This window comes from Pan troglodytes, chromosome Y (assembly GCF_028858775.2).
Source record: "Pan troglodytes isolate AG18354 chromosome Y, NHGRI_mPanTro3-v2.0_pri, whole genome shotgun sequence".
Classification (NCBI taxonomy): domain Eukaryota; kingdom Metazoa; phylum Chordata; class Mammalia; order Primates; family Hominidae; genus Pan; species Pan troglodytes.
The window spans coordinates 27546801-27564692 of NC_072422.2; the positions used below are offsets into that span (position 1 = coordinate 27546801).

General features: G+C 37.7%; 1 protein-coding gene across 1 annotated transcript in view; it reads left to right on the forward strand.

The window, feature by feature from the left end:
• Window positions 1-17892, forward strand: part of USP9Y (ubiquitin specific peptidase 9, Y-linked) — a 144737-nt gene that overhangs the window by 67256 nt on the left and 59589 nt on the right. The window contains 5 exon segments of the mRNA NM_001009110.1: window positions 3934-4064; window positions 4254-4532; window positions 8092-8217; window positions 9184-9309; window positions 10716-10885. The gene's annotated coding sequence lies outside the window, so the exon portion shown is untranslated.

The following is a 17892-nucleotide window of genomic DNA, read 5'->3' on the forward strand; positions in this document are numbered from 1 at the left end:
TGCCTGCCTTGGCCTACCCAAGTTCTGAGATTATGGGTGTAAGCTACCACACCCAGCTATTCTTAAGTGATAAGGTGAAACTCACAATTACTCCATGGGCTGCATAATGGACATTGTGTCAGCAAGCAATGAAAACACCATTCATTTCCACATACATCTCCATGAGAGCTCTTGGGTTGCCAGATACATTGTCAATCAGCAGTAATACATTCAAAAAATCTTTTTTTCTGCATAGTAGGTCTCAACAGTGGCTTACACTATTCAATAGGCTATCCTGTAAACAGATGTGGTGTCATCCAGGCTTTGTTATTTTGCTTGTAGGGCACAGACGAAGTAGATTTCGCGTAATTCTTAAGGACCCTAGGATTTTCAGGAATGGTAAATAAATATTGGCTTCAAATTAAATTTACCCATGACATTAGCCCCTAACAACAGAGTCAGCCTGTTTTATCAAGCCTGGAAGCCAGGCATTAATCTCTCCTTTACAGTTAAGAAAGGTCTAGATGGAATCCTCTTCTGCTACAAGGCTGTTTTGTCTGTACTGAAAATCCATTTACTGTAGACACCATCGTCAATTATCTTAGCTCCATGTTCTAGGTAACTTGCTGTAGCTTCACTTGGTGCTTCAACTTGTACTTTTATGTTTTAGAGATCGCTTCTTCCCTTAAACCTCATGAACTAACCTCTGCTAGTTTTAAGCTTTTCTTCTGCAGCTTTCTTTTCTCTCAGCCTTTATAGAATTGGAGAAAGTTAGAGCTTCACTCTGGTTTAGGCTTTGGCTTTTAATGGAAGGCATGGCTGTTATTGATCTATCCAGACAGCTAAAGCTTTCTTCTTCTTTTCAATAATTCTGTTTCATTTTCTAATCTTTCCTATGTGTAGTGGAGCAACACTTCATTTTCTTCAAGAACTTTTCCTTTGCATTCACAACTTGGCTAACTGGTGTAAGAGATCCAGCTCTCAGCCCATTTCAGCTTTTGGCATGCTTTTCTTACTAAGCTTAATCACTAGCTTTTAATTTAAAGTGAGAGATGTGTGACTTCCTTTCACAAGAACACTTAGAACATTGTAGGGTTATTAATTGGCCTAATTTAAGCATTATTGTATATCAGGGATAGGGCGGCCTGAGAAGGAGGACAGATGGGGAAAGACCAGTCAGTGGAGCAGTCAGAATGCACACAGCATTTATTAAGTTTGCTGTGATATACTGGTGCAATTTATTGTGCCCTGAAACAATTACAATAGGAACATCAAAGACTGCTGGTTACAGATCACCTAACAGATATGATAATAATGAAAAACTTTGAAATACTGTGAGAATTACCAAAATGTGACACAAGACACAAAATGACCACAAACTATTGAAAAAATGGTGCCAATAGGCTTGTTGGATGCAGGGTTACCATAAGCCTTCAATTTGTATAAAACACAGTATCTGCAAAGGATAGTGAAGTAGAGCACAATAAAGCCAGGCTTATCTATCTATCTATCTATCTATCTATGAATGAGATCACACCATTACCTCCAATTTTAGTTCAGTTCCACAAGCTTCTTTTTGTTTCTTTTCTCTTTCCTTATATGAAAGTTTTGTCTCCAGGAGTGAGAAACCTGGCTGAGTATTATTCTTTAATATATTTACTTGTTTGATTAATCCTATAGTTACCAATTATTTATCTTCTCTACCAACCTTTTCCTTGCGTAGATAACCTCTTCTTCACTTAGCTCTGGCTTCAGCCTCTAATGCCAGGCTGCCATGCAACATACAATTTAAGCAGAGTACCACTAGAAATAAGAGTGACTGACTTTGTGTATAATTTGGGTGGCCCAGGTAGATGCCTCAGTGTGACTAGCTCCTGTTTTGGAAGATATTAAGTATGCACAAAATGAAAAGAGAAATTGTTGGCTTAACAGCATTGAGATAAAGCAAGTGAATGATAGAATATTCTGAAACAGAGGGACTGCCATATAGGTGGAACATAAAAAGCATCAGCAGGTGATGTGGTCTGAGAGGATTACAAGGGAATAGGTGTTCCCTTTTAATTTCTTAAGGTAGAGCTGAAAGCTTTTATGTATGTAGCACTCAAGCTAATGGTTTCTTTCTTTCTATCTGAAGGTTATACTACTACTCTCTGGCTCTTCTTGCCTATGAGGGATCCCATCTGCCAAGCTTAGCTTACACATTATACTAATATTATGACCCTCTTTGCCGATTGGAAATGAGCTAATTGGTATTACAGAAATGTGTTGTTATACAACAAGCAAGCTTATTTCTCCAGTGCCTGTACCGAGTTTTGCTTGGTTTCTTCTGTTTTGCATGGTCACCCCTGTCCACTGAATCTTTTTTTTCTTCTATTAAAATATAACCAACTTTTGACATTGTAATAGTTTTAAAGTCATCATGAATAATACAGAGTGCTTCCATATACACTTCCAGATTCAGCAACTGTTAGAAGGTTGTCACACCTGCTGTGTCATTCTTTCCTCCATATAATTCTTCTAACATTTGGAGAGGAAGTTACACATAACCTGTGTTTTTACCTAACTGTCTCAGTGTGTTTCCTTAGAACAAGAACATTCTCTTATATAACCACAGAAGAATTTATCAATTTCAGGAATTACAGCACCTTTGATGATATTGACATTGTTGAAAAAGACCAGTTTTGTACAATATTTCTCAAATTGGGCTTGCATGCCTTCTGACTATTACCATCAGGCAATTCACTTTTTAAAAGAAATTGTGGAAAAGTTACCATACAGTTTATCATCTTAACCATTTTAAATTATATAGTTCATTAGTAATAAGTGCTTTCACATTGTTGTGCAACCAGTCTCCAGAATTTTTTTCTTCTTACAAAGCTGAAACTCAGTACCCACTAAAAACAACTCTTCTATTTCTTCCTGCTCCCCTACCCTCAAAGTCATCATTCTACTTTCTCTTTCTGAGTTTTACTGCTCTACGTAGCTCATGCAAATGAAATAATACAGTATTTTTCTTTTTGTGACCAGCTTGTTTCGCTCAGTAATGTCCTCAAAGTTCATCATGTTTTAGCATGTGGCAGAATTGTTTTGTTTTTAAGGCTGAATAATATAGTGCGGTTTGTGTATACTAGATTTTGTTGATCCCCTCATCTGTTGATGGACAGTTAAGTTGTTTTCAGCTTTTGACTACCATGAACCATACTTCCTTGAATATTTGTGTAGAAGTTTTGTTGGGGGCTTATGTTTGCATTCTCTGGGTTGTATATCTGGGACTCAAATGGCTGGATGACAGTAAGTCTATGTTTAACTTATTGAGAGCTACCAAGTTTTTCCAAAGTGGCTGTACCACTTTACAATCCTCCCAGTAAGGTAGGAGTGTTACAGTTTCTCCTCGTCTTCACCAATACTACTTAAATGTTTTTTTGATTTGGTTATCGATTCTACTGATGTTGAAGTGGGATGTTAATATGGTTTTGTTTGCATTTCTTTGATGGCTAATGATGCTGAGCAATTTTTCGTTTGCTTCCTAGCCGTTTATCTATTTTTGAAGAAATGTCTGTTAACATCCTTTGCCCATTTTTAATTGATAATTTGTCGTTTTATTATTCAATTATATGCAGTCAATGCTTGTATTATTTCTTTTTCCAGTTTTTGGTTTTGGTTTTTTTTTTTTCCTTTCTGTCTCCAGTGGATGAAGGAGGATATATTGATCTGAACTCTCTGGATAGGAAACCCTTCCCTTCATATTTTGTGTTGGCAGTTAAGGAGTCCTGATTGATCACTAATCAGTCAGTTCAGTTCTAGTTATATATTGTAAGATTTGATCTCAGCTTAATGAGATTTGTGGATATAATTTTTATTTATTTAAGATAATACTCTTCGAAATGGCAAATGTGAAACATTAATAACACATGAGTTACATTTTATTTTAGTCTGTGTCTTTTTCCTTTGCAGATAGAACAGCTGTAGAAAAATTACGAGCTGTTTGTTTGGACCATGCAAAACTTGGAGAAGGCAAACTTAGTCCACCCCTTGACTCTCTTTTCTTTGGTCCTTCTGCCTCCCAAGTTCTATACCTAACAGAGGTTGGTTTTTGCCTTTGCAAAAATGTAATTTTTATATTATATGGCAATGTGAAGAACACTGATAAGACTGTAAAGAAAGTTTTTTAAATAGTCGAATTTCTTACCAATGATCAGAGGAGAAATAGATGTTACTAAGTTTTTTTTTAAAATCCCTTTTAATGTACTCTCCTTTTTTTTTTTTTATTCCAGGTAGTTTATACCTTGTTAATGCCTGCTGGTGTGCCTCTAACTGATGGGTCCTCTGACTTTCAAGTTCACTTCTTGAAAAGTGGTGGCTTACCTCTTGTACTGAGTATGCTAATAAGAAATAACTTCTTGCCAAATACAGATACGGAAACTCGAAGGGGTGCTTATTTAAATGCTCTTAAAATAGCCAAACTGTTGTTAACTGCGATTGGCTATGGCCATGTTCAAGCTGTAGCAGAAGCTTGTCAGCCAGTTGTAGATGGTACAGACCCCATAACACAGGTAATAAATGTTAAGAAACTTTTAAAAATATTTAGTCCTTACTATTTAATAAATGTAAACTCTGTGTCTTTTAAGTAGATGATGGAAATAATTCAACAGATAGCATATTATCTTAGGGATTTTTTCGATTAAGTTGTATTTATATTAAAAATGTAAAGATTGACTATTGCGTATCCTACTTTGAGTGAACTTCCCAGTCTCTTTAAATCATTTTTTACTTTCAGTTGTTTAAAGTGTAATGAAAACTTCACCTGAATCTTTTGTTAAGTCATACCAAAAAGATACATAAAGACAGTTCGTCATAAAGGAGAATATGTAATTGCCATGCAGCAAACCTCTCTTCCCACAACTGTGAATCTCTTTCTCCTTTGCTGTTAGCCTTGAGCAGCATCACCAACAGTTCTCAAGAAGTGCTTAGATTGGATGCAAAAGATGAATTCAGTTCTAACTAAATTGAGTTCACTCACTTATGTTATAAAGGATGGTTTTACTAATCACTGCTTGAAGATAAAATGGTTCAGGGATACAGATTATTACATTTAGATATATGAGAGGTGTTAATTAGGGAAATTTGGATAGTGACTGGATTATCTGTATATTCTAGACTGATTAATTTTATTTTGGGTATGAGTCATGCTGTCATTATTGACCTAAGATAAAATGTCTGAGATTTGCTTCAAAATAATTCTGGGGTAATATAATTCTGGGTTTGTTTCTTGCGCAGTCAGTGAAACAAGTTTAAACATTTGTTAATAATTATTGAAGCTAGATAATGGGTATTTGAGGATGTATTATATTCTTTTATCTGCTTTTATATATTTTTTGAAATGTTTCATTCAAAAAAAGGACAAAAAGAAGAAAGTGGTCTTGTACATGTCAATTTAGATATTAATTTACAAACTCTGTCTCCATCCTGAGTAAGTTTTATTGCTTTATATTGTGGGCTTCATGCATATTTACATAAAAAAGGTAAGGTTCTTATTATGGTCCTTGTTATGGGAGTTTACTGAAATACAAACAAGATATTTTTTGTATCTTTTTACATATTTCTTTCTGTATGCATGTTTAAGAAGTGTGCTACCAAAGGACACAGAGATACATAATAATCTCTAATCATATTCTGGTAAGGAGCTCAAGGAAAATTAGTCTTTAAAATATGTTTAATGTACGACTGTCTACAATACGTACAAGATGTTACCTTTTGAGAAATTGGAAAACGCAAAGAAAATTCTGAGGGGTTTCTCTCGTAGATTTAAAAGCTTTTTATGCTATTAAGTAAGATGTTGTAGTACTTTCTACACATTCCACACTTATTAATCCTTAATTACTATAATTCCTTTCCATGGAGAAGTTTTGAATGGAGAATATTTGGTTCTGCCAGTATTAGAGTAAACACAGTTATTTTTGCATTTTGGGGCACTCCTAATCCTTCTTTTGCTACTGAGTTGAATTAGAGAGTTAATATATTACCAGTAATGTTAACAACACAATTTTGGTGTAAGAACAAGTGACACAAGACTTTGCTGACATGAAAAACTCTAGTTGGATTAGCAAAATTCAATTTGCAGTTTTAAAGTATTGTGTAACTTTTTATTCAACAAGTAATTGATATTATGTATGTATTTAGTACCTAGTATAAAACAGATAATTGCTAAAGATGCATGTAGACCTCACATAATTTCTAAATTTATTGGATATTAATGGTCAAAATATATTGAGCTGTTTCTTGTATGCCAGTCACTATGCTTTATCTCCTTTAATCACGAAGACAGCTATATTTGTTGAGCCTCTGCTATTACTTTCTATTTAGTAAGTGAAAATTGAGACCTGGAGCCATGAAGTAGCTTGGTCCAAAATGATAACCGTCAGCTGAGATTTTTTTTTTTTTTTTTTTGAGATGGAGTCTCACTCTGTCACCCAGGCTGGAGTGCAGTGGCGCCATCTTGGCTCACTGCAAGCTCTGCCTCTTGGGTTCAAGTGATGCTCCTGCCCCAGCCTCCCAAGTAGCTGGGACTCCCGGCGCGTGCCACCAAACGCGGCTAATTTTTGTATTTTCACTAGAGACGGGTTTCACTATGCTGGGCAGGCTGGTCTCAAACTCCTAACCTCAGGTGATCCACCCACCTCGGCCTTCCAAAGTGCTGGGATTACAGGCATGAGCCACCACGCCCGGCCAGCTGAAATTTTTAATTCCGTGAGGCCACTGACTTGGAAACTATATTTTTACCACCTTTGCAATACTAGTTTTTTTGTGTGTGAAATTTTATGTAGTATCACTTGGCAAATTGTTTGTGAAAACTTTATTGAAAAATGAAAATAATATGTACGTAACAGATAAATTTTAAAATTCGTTGGTTGAAGTTGGAAACAGTGGCTGGAAGTATTTGATTTGTTCAGTCTTAACGCTTTGACCGCCTGACAATTGCAGTAACACCTCCCCCAGGCTCTCGAATCTCTTAAAATATCTGTTTTAATATGGTCTTTTTAAACTTTTTTTAAACTTTAGGCCAGGTGTGGTGGCTGATGCCTATAATCCCAGCATTTTGGGAGGCCTAGGGGTGAAGATCACTTGAGGTCAAGAGTCCAAGACCAGCCTGGTCAGCATGGCGAAACCCTGTCTCTCCTAAAAATACAAAAATTAGCCGGGCGTGGTGATGTGTGCCTGTAATCCCAGTTACTAGGGAGGCTGAGGCAGGAGAATTGCTTGAACCCAGGAGGGAGAGGTTGTAGTGAGTCGAGATTTCACCACTGCACTCCAGCCTGGGTGACAGATTGAGACTCCGTCTCAAATTTTAAGAAAATAAAATAAAACTTTACTGTGTAAATAACAGCAGTAGAGAGGATGATAGGTTAAGCTGTGAGAACCTTTAGCCTGTCTGTGAAATGAGCATTAGAATGCAGGTGGCATAATCAGCCTTGGGCAAAATAAGTAGCTTCCTAAAGACTAAGTTTGTAGATTTTAAAGGACTGTTTAATGGTATCCTCAGTTTTCTCCATTGTATTATGGTAGGCCTAGTCACCTGTGGCAAAGGGGGACCAGGAGAAGTTTCTACCCAGAGACATGTTGTATCATTTATCCCCTGCAAATGAGCCCAAGTGCAGAAATAATAGAATTCATCTCAAATTGGAGTTTCCAGGGTGTTACTACGTGTGTAGTTTATTTCACTTTGAGTAATATTCGATATTCAAGGCATGGTAATTCCACATTTTGTTAATTCGTTTGTTGATGGGCATTTGGATTGTTTCTAGTTTTGGCTGATGGGAGTAAAACTGTTAGGAAACTCATCAACATATCGTAGAGCTTCTGTGGATATATGGTTTTATATCTCTTGGGTAAACACCTCTGTACGTCTATCACTTTGAAAGACAGCTCCATAATGTTGGCAATGTGAAATAATTCTTATGCAAACCCCCATAAACTCCACAGGGGTAAGTGAAGGAATAACATGCCGAGGAAGTGGTGATGGATGAGGAGTAAAATTTTTTTTAATGTAAAAATTTTAGGGATTATGGTATATACAGTTTTTTCATTTGACGTAAAATGATTCACTTTTTTCAGATTAACCAAGTTACTCATGATCAAGCAGTGGTGCTACAAAGTGCCCTTCAGAGCATTCCTAATCCCTCATCTGAGTGCGTACTTAGAAGTGAGTCCATACTTCTTGCTCAGGAAATATCTAATGAGGTTAGTATGAAAGTTAGACAGTTCTGGGAGCTTGAATGATCTCTACTTAACACGTAAATAAATTAAGCTATGAGAATTTGAGGCTAAATATTGTAGACCCAAAACACTTTAGTCTCTATCTCAATTTATTTAAAATTTCATAAAATTATATTTGACCTGATAGCTGCTGATAATATTAATATTAGAGCTTTAGAAATTTTGAAATTTTTAAATAAGCTTTTTGAGTTATAATTTACATTGCACAAACTAGATCAAATAAGTTTTGGTATATGTTTAAACTGCTCACACAAGCAAGGAATAGGATGTTTATAATGGCTCCAGAAGTTTTCTTGTGATGTTTATTCTCTTAAATTTTACATAAATGGAATCATATACATTGTACTCTTTTGGGTCTGGCTTATATCCATCAGCAAAATTTTGAAAGTTATTCATGTTGTTATATATGTGTGTAGTTTATTTCACTTTGGGTAATAGTCCATGTATGGTTACTCCACATGTTGCTAATTCATTCGTGTGTTGATGGACATTTGGATTATTCACAACAGTCTAGTTTTGACTGTTGTGAATAAAATTTTTAGGTAACTCATCAAGTCATAGTGCTTCTGTGGACATACGTTTTTATATCTCTTGGGTGAACACCTCTGCATAGCATGGCTAAGTAATTTGACTGTTGTTATTTTTAAAATTTTATGAAAAATAGGATAAAGCCATATCAGACTTGAACCTGAAGCATACTTGGTGGGTATTGCTGTGTCTTCCATTCATATGGGAAGCCATATTTTTTGACTTAATGTTAAGATATTAAAAAAATGGGAACAAGGGAACTTTGGTCCTTAAAGGCAGGTCTGATGCGTGTTTACTTTTACTTCCATTTCCACTTCTTTCACTAAGAGAAATATTTTGTTTTCCTGATTTTTCACTTTAATGTTCTGCCAGCACTTTTAATTATTTATTTCTTTTCTGCAGGCTTCAAGATATATGCCTGATATTTGTGTAATTAGAGCTATACAGAAAATTATCTGGGCATCAGCATGTGGGGCATTAGGACTAGTTTTTAGCCCAAATGAAGAAATAACTAAAATTTATCAGATGGTAAGAATTATTACAGAAATAGATTTTTAAGAAAATGTTGCTTCATTGTACATGTGATTAAATTTTCATCATTTCTGTCACCTTATAGAGCAAGTCGCTTGTATCTAATGGTTTAAAATTTATTGCTACCTATAAATAAAATGAGAATATATTGTTTTATTTTGGAAATAAAATACTCTAGAAGCCTGCTATGAGGCAGCTTTCTTTTCCTACTTTTTTAAAAAGACTTCTCATTGACTCAAATATAGTTATACTGTAATGAATCCACCTCTCCCTATTTTCTTTAGTTCTTCTTGATTTTGTCCTGTGTAAATTTTTGGTAACTGTCTCTTTGGGAATTATGGCATTTAAATTTTACCTGGCGTCGGGCACAGTGGCTCACACCTGTTAATCCCAGCATTCTAGGAGGCCAAGGTGGGCGGATCGCCTGAGGTCAGTAGTTCAAAACCAGCCTGGTCAACATGGTGAAACCACATCTCTCCGGCAGGTGGGGGGCGGGGGAAGGGGGCAAATTAGCCGCACATGGTGGCGCATGCCTGTCATCCCAGCTACATGGGTGGCTGAGGCATGAGAATCACTTGAACCTGGGAGGCAGATGTTGCAGTGAGTGGAAATCCTCTGCACTCAAGCCTGGTGACAGAGCAAGACTCTGTCTCAATCAACCAATCAATCAATTTTACATCGTTCTTTTAGAACACTCAACAGCAGGAAGAGTGTCTAACATTTAGGTATTATCACCAGCCTTGTGGTACATTAAGCAAGCTATTTACAGAAATAAGACTGTTTAGCTCTTTGTTGTCTGTGGTGTTTACCTACCCATATAGAACCCTGATGGTCTCCATTAAAATATACATTAGTGTATTTAAATATACATTAGTATAGTTAAAATGAGAAAGTGTGTCATGGCATTATACAACTTCCGTTTTAGGAATAGTTGAATGGTTATTCTGTTCCAAACATACAAGTCTTAGTTACATTTTGATGGATAGTGACAGATTAAAAATTATTAGCTACCTAGTTGTATTTTAGGTTGCAGAAGTCTTCCATAGGCTTCCTGAACATTTGTATTATGATCAATTTTTGAATGAAATGACTTGTAGGTAGGCTCTACAATAGAACTACTCAAGACCCAAACTGCAGTGCCAAAGTGATTCTGTAGTAGCAGTTATGATTGAAGCAGATCAGTCACATCCAGAAGAACATGAAAAGTGAGGAGTACCTATCAGTGAATGTGCTTCTTAAATCCCCCTTGGAGTATATCCCAAAGAGCCTCTCTAGCCGCAAGTGAAGAGTCTGAGGCTGCACGGTCTTTACCAAGTAGGCAATTGTAAATGTCAACCAGAGGGTTTGTGAATTTCTTCTTGAATGTGTCTCTAGGTAACTTGCTCCTGATTCTAATTTTGCAGACCACCAATGGAAGCAATAAGCTGGAGGTGGAAGATGAACAAGTTTGCTGTGAAGCACTGGAAGTGATGACCTTATGTTTTGCTTTACTTCCAACAGTGTTGGATGCACTTAGTAAAGAAAAAGCCTGGCAGACCTTCATCATTGACTTATTATTGCACTGTCCAAGCAAGTATGTGATTTTTACGTGTAATTTGAAGGAAGGCTTACCTTACCGTTCCAAGCAGAAATGAATGACTTCTGAAGAAAATTTTTTTCCGGAAGTGAAGGAAGGAACCCTTTTACTTGCCCATGTAATACCTTGAAGTGTAGAAGCATTTTTTTAAAAACATGTTCCAGTTAACCTAAATTTTTTTCTCTGCAAGATGCCAGCATTGATTTTTTTCTTTTACTTTTTTTATTGTAGTAAATCATGTAATTATATACATAACACAAAATTAGCCGTTTTAACCTCTTTTTTAAGTTAGCTTTATTCAGTGGCATTAATTGCACAATATTGTGCAGTTATGACTGGTGTATATTGAATGATTGCAATATTGTGCAGTCACTCCTGCTTTATCTCAAAAATATTTTATCACCCTCAAAATATTTTATCACCCTCAACAAATTCTTTTAACTAATGACTCCCATTTTCACTACCCTCCAATCTCTGATAACTTAAAATATTCATTTAGTTTCTATGCATTTCCTATTTTAGGTATGTCACATAAGTGAAATCACACAAATTTGTGCCTTTGTGTCTAGTTTGTTAGCTTAGCATAATGTTTTAGAGGTTCATCTATGTTGTAGCATGGTCAGAACTTGATTCATTTTCAGGGGATACTCTCTCATATGTGTATACTAGATGTTGTTTATACATCGGTCTGTTGATAGACACCTGGATTATTTCTACCTTTTAGCTCTTGATTACTGTTATTGTGAATATTACTATGAGCACAGATCTCTGAGTTCTTATTCTCAGAGCTATTGAGTATATTTGTAGAAATGGATGTGCTGGGTCATAGGGTAAGTTGTGTTTAACTTTTTGAAGATCTGCTGAACTTTTTTAACATTGGCTTCACCACTTTACACTCCCAACCTCACCTTACGCAGGCTTTAGTTTCTCCAAATCCTCTCCCACACTACTATTTTCACTTTTGTTAATGGCCATCCTAACGTATGTAAGATGTAACCTCATTGTGGTTTGTATTTACATTTCCTTATGACTATTGTAGTGATATTGAGCATTGGCTCTTGTGATATTACTGGCCACTTGTATATCTGCTTTAGAGAAATGTATCTTCCAGTTTTTATAGCATTATTGAATTTGATTATTTTTTGTAGTGAGTTTCTGTATATATTCTGGATATTAATTCCTTACCAGACTAATGGTTTACAAACATTTTCTCCTATTCTTCAGGATTTATTTCCACTCTGCTGATAATGTTATTTTATGCACAGAAGTTTTTAATTTTCATGAAGTTTAATTTATGTCTTTTTTGGTTTCCTGTGTTTCCATCATCCTCAGTATAGAAATCATTGGCAAATCCAAAGCAAAAGCTATTTTCTCCTACATTGTTTTCTAAGAATTTTTTATTTTTATGGTTCTTAATTTTAGATCTTTCATCCAATTGGAGTTGATTTTTGTGAATGATGTGAAACTAAGTGTCCAACTCCATTCTTTTGAATGTGGATATCCAGCTTTCCCATCATGATGAACATGGTGGTCTTACCCCATTGAGTGGTCTAGGCACCTTGTTGAAGATACAAGCAGTTGTTTCTAGGCTCTAAATTATATTCCTTTGGTCTATATGCCTGTCCTTAGGCCAATGCCACACTCCTGATTAGTACATCAGGGAATATAAGTCCTTCAGCTTTGTTGAGGTTTTTAGTTTGTTTGTGTTTTTGGTTTTGCATAGGTTTTTATTTGTTTTTGAGGTTATTTGGACCTTCTAGGTTCTATAAAAATCCATATAAATTTTAAGTTGGATATTGCATTGAATCTCTCTCAAAAGAGTGATTGCCTCTTAACAGTATTAAGTCTTCCAAGACATGAACATCGGATGTCTTTTCATTTACTTAGATTCTGTTTACTTCTTCAACACTCTTATTTCTTCTCTGCAAAATTATTTCTAAGTACTGTAGTGCTAACTCTTTTTGCTGCTCTTGTGGATGGAATTGTTTTCTTAATTTTCTTTTGGGATATTCATTGCTAGTATATCAAAACAACTAATTTTTTTATATTGATTTTATTTATCCTGCAATTTTGTTAAATTTCTTTATGAATTAGAGGTTTTTTTTACAGTAAGATCACGTCACTTGCAAATATAACATAGTTTTACTTTTTCTTTCCTTTTTGGACCAAATTTATCTCTTCCCTTTTTTGCCTATATGCTCTACTGTGTTGATTAGTAGTAGTAAGAGCAGGCGTACTTATCTTGTTCCTGATTGAGGAAAAGCTTTTAGTCTTTCACGATTTGGTGATGTTGTTATTCCTGATCCAGACCCCTAGAGAGGGTTCCTGGACCTGGGTCAAGTCCACAGAGTAAAGTAAGAGCAAGTTTATAGAGAAGTAAGGAACCAAAAGCATGGCTACTCCATAGGCAGAGCAGCCCTGAGAGTTGCTAGTTGGTTATTTTTGTGGTGATTTCTTGATTACGTGTGAAACAAAGTTTATTTGTGCTAAACAAGTGGATTATTCATGGGTTTTCTGAGAGAGGGGTGGGAATCTGCTGCTCCCCACTCTCAACCCACCTGATGGTTTCTCCCTTGTTTGAACTATATAGGATAAAATCTGGATGGTGCCCACGGTATTTGTAAAGTGATATGACGCTCGTGGGAGTGTCTTTTCGCAAGCTAATGCATTATATTTAGCATACAATGAGCCAGCTTCTTTACTGCATCCTGTTTTATCAGCAGGGTCTTTGTGACCTGCATTTTGTGTGGACTTCCTGTGGGAGTCGCTCTGGTTCGAATACCTGTGACCATGTTAGCTATTAGTTTTTCATATATGGCCTTTATGCTGTTGAGAAACTTCTCTTGTATTCCAACTTTTCAAAATCAGTTTTATTATGAAAAGGTGTTTACATTAGTTTGGATAATTTTTTTGACTCAATTGAGATAGCCTTATTTTCTTTATTGTATTTCTGATGATATTGTTACTGGAAAAGGTTCCTGATCCAGATCCTAAGAGAGGACTCTTCGGTCTCATGTAAGAAAGAATTCAGGGTGAGACCATAAAGTAAAGGCAAGTTTATTAAGAAAGTAGAGGAATAGGCCGGGCACAGTGGCTCACACCTGTAATCCTAGCACTCTGGGAGGCCGAGGCAGGCAGATCACCAGAGGTCAGGAGTTCAAGACCAGCCTGACCAACCTGGTGAAACCCCATCTCTAGTAAAATAGAAAAATTAGCCAGGCATGATGGCAGGTGCCTGTAATCCCAGCTACTTGGGAGGCTGAGACAGCAGATTGCTTGAAACCTGGGAGACGGTGGTTGCAGTGAGCTGAGATTGCACCACTGCACTCCAGCCTGGGGGGCTAAGTGAGACTCTGTCAGGAAGGGGTGGGGGAGGGGCAGGGGAAAAGAAAGTAGAGGAATAAGAAAATGGCTACTCCAAAGGCAGAGCAGCCCTGAGGGCTGCTGGTTACCCATTTATATGGTTATTTGTTGATTATATGCAAAACAAGGGTTGGGTTATTCATGCTTTCCATTTTTATACCATATAGGGTAAATTTCCTGACATTGCCATGGCATTTGTAAACTGTCATGGCGCTGGTGAGACTGCAGCAGTGAGGATGACCAGAAGTCACTCTCATTGCCATATTGGTTTTGGTGGGGTTTAGCTGGCTTTCTTACTGCAACCTGTTTCATCAGCAAGGTCTTTATGATCTGTATCTTGTACCAACCTCTGTCTCGTCCTTTGACTTAGAATGCCTAACCCTCTGGGAATGCAGCCCAGTAGATCTCAGCCTTATTTTACCTAGCCCCTATTCAAGATGGAATTGGTCTGGTTCAGAGGCTTCTGACAATATATTAGGAATCAATTCATATGTTTAAACACCCTTACGTTCTTGATAAATCCAACACTTCATCATGGTACCTTGTACTTTTAATATGCTGCTGGATTTCTTGCTAGTATTTTATTGAGGATTTTTGCATGTATATTGTTGTCAATGAAAAGAATCAAACTCTATAGAATATTTGAAGAGATTTATTCTGAGCCAAATATGAGTGCCCATGGTCCGTGACACAGCCCTCAGGAGGTCCTGAGAACATGTGCCCAAGGTGGTCGGGGTGCAGCTTGGTTTTATACATTTTAGGGAGGCATTAGGCATCAATCAGATACATGTACAAAATACACTGGTTTGGTCCAGAAAGGCAGGACAACTCAAAAGCGGGTGATGGGGGCTTCCAGGGTAAAGGTAAATTTAAACATTTTCTGGTTGGCAATTGGTTTTATGCAAAGACCTGGGATCATAGAAAGCACATGTTCAGGTTAAGATAAAAGATTATGGAGACCAAGGTTCTTGTGAAGTCTTTTTATAGTGGCTGCCCTTAGAGACAATAAATGACAAATGTTTTTTATTCAGATCTTGAAAAGGTGCTAGACCTTCAGTTAATCTCTTTAGGATTGACAGGGCTTGGAAGAAAAACACTTGGCTATATTAATAGAGATTCTTAACAGATGCAGATTTTCTCCCACAAAGGAAAGCTTTGCAGAGCTGTTTCAAGATATGGCTAAGAAACATGTTTTGGGGTAAAATATTTTGATTTTCTTCCTTGTATCGTAATGTTATGCCAGAGTCAGACTGAAAAGTAAGTCACGATATATAGGGTTAAATAAAAGCCATCTGATGAGGATTTATGATTTGTAGGGAATGACTCCCCAGACCCTTTAGACAGGAATTTGGGCAACATAAAAAATCAGATCTTAGTCCTCATTGTTAAAAGGTATTGTGTTGGTCTCTACTTTCCCCTTCCCTCCTTCCCTTCCTTTCTCCTTCCCTTTTTCTTCCCTTTTGCTTCCCTTCTCCTTCCCTTCCCCTTCCCTCCCCCTTTCCCTTCCCTCCCCCTTCCCCTCCCTCTCTCCCTCCCTCCTTCCTTCCTTCCATCCTTCCTTCCTTCGAAAAAATATTTGTCTAGCTTTGTTAGGTGAATAGTATTGGTCTTATAAGTTAAGAAGTACAGGTTGTTGGGAGGCCGAGGCGGGTGGATCACGAGGTCAGGAGATCGAGACCATCCTGGCTAACACGGTGAAACCCCGTCTCTACTAAAAATACAAAAAAAATTAGCCGGGCGTGGTAGCGGGCGCCTGTAGTCCCAGCTACTCGGGAGGCTGAGGCAGGAGAATGGCGTGAACCCGGGAGGCGGAGCTTGCAGTGAGCCGAGATCGCGCCACTGCACTCCAGCCTGGGCGACAGAGCGAGACTCCGTCTCAAAAAAAAAAAAAAAAAAAAAAAAAAAAGAAGTACAGGTTGAGTATCCTTTATTTGAAATGCTTGGGACTTAGAAGTGTTTTGGATTTTAGAATGTTTGCATATCTTGGTGATGAGAAACCAGTCTTAACAGGAAATTCATTTATTTTTCATCTATCTTCATGAAGGTAATTTTGTATATTTGTTTTGTGCGTGAAACAAAGATTGCGTTAAGACTGAGGGATGGAGTTTTTCACTTGTGTCGTGTCAGCCCTCAAGTTTCAGATTAGAGAACACCTCTAATTTTTGTTATTCGCGATGGTCAACCTGTACTGTCTTGTTTTAAAATAAATGATTTTGGAAAAGGGAAAAATTTGTTTTAATTTGAACATTTGGTAGATTTCAACAGTTGAACACTCTGGTCCTGGTGAAACAGCTACATTGTCTGGTGTATACACCCTGGAGCTCATGGTCATACACCAGGAAGATATAAGACATGGACACACCCAAGGTGTTCAGGAGCGGAGGTTTAATAGACAGAAGAGGAGAGAAAGAGAAGCAGCTGTCTCTATAGAGAGAGGGATCTCCGAGGGGAAAGGACCGGCTGGCAGCCGATGTGCTGGATTTTCTAGCCCAGTTTGAGGAGGCTGTGTCTGATTTACATAGGGTTCACAGATTGGTTTGATCAGCTGTGACATTTACATAGTGTGTGAGGAAGGTTGGTTGCCCCACCCTAATTTTTTTTTTTTTTTTTTTTTTTTTTTTTGAGAAGGGGCGTTGCTCTGTCCTCCAGGCTGGAGTGCAGTGGCGGGATCTTGGCTCACTGCAACCTCCACCTCTCAGGTTCAAGCAATTCTGCCTCAGCCTCCTGAGTAACTGGGAATACAGGCGCGTGTCACCACACCGAGCTAATTTTGTATTTTTAGTAGAAACGGGGTTTCACCATGTTGGTCAGGCCATTATGGAACTCCTGACCTAGTGATCCTCCCACCTCCCAAAGTTGCTGGGATTACAGGGGTGAGCCACCACATCCAGAGGCCCCACCCTAAGGTTATTTTGCATATTGGGCTGTGCCAGTTGATCGGAGCCATCTTGTCTGCTCATTACTGTACACATGGCTGGCAGAGAAGGGACGATGGAGCTGCCATCTTGAACATGTCTAGTCCCTTGTTCCTGCCGGCCTTCACCTGTGCAAGCTTCCAGCTTGCTTGTCTATGTCTGCAACTCGACTTTACAGGCCGCCGTTTGTTGGTAAATGATTTGGGGCTGCTAGTCATGAAAATGAGCCTTATGGAGGACTCCCACACCCTTACTCTCTGCCTGAGTAATTTCTTCTTAACTCCTGTATCACTGGGGTTTTCTTCTTAATAGATGTGAGCTTGTGAAATGAGTTTGGTGTTTGTCCCTTTTTCTTGGAGTAGAACTTCTAAAATCTTTGGAATCTCCAAAGTGTTGTCTCTTTATATGCTAGTGTTGACTGGAAAGAGGAAGACATGATTACGAGAAACAGGACTAGCTGGATTTCCTAGGCTGACTAAGAATTCCTAAGTCTATCTGGGGAAGGTGACTGCGCCCACCTTTAAACATGGGGCTTGTAACTCAGCTCACACCTGACCAATCAGGTAATAAAGAGAACTCATTAAAATACCAATTAGGCTAAAAGCAGGAGGTAAAGAAATAGTCAAATCATCTATCGCCTGAGAGTACACTGGGGAGGGACAATGATCGGGATATAAACTCAGGCATTTGAATCGGCAGTGGCAAACCCCTTTGATATAGGAGCTC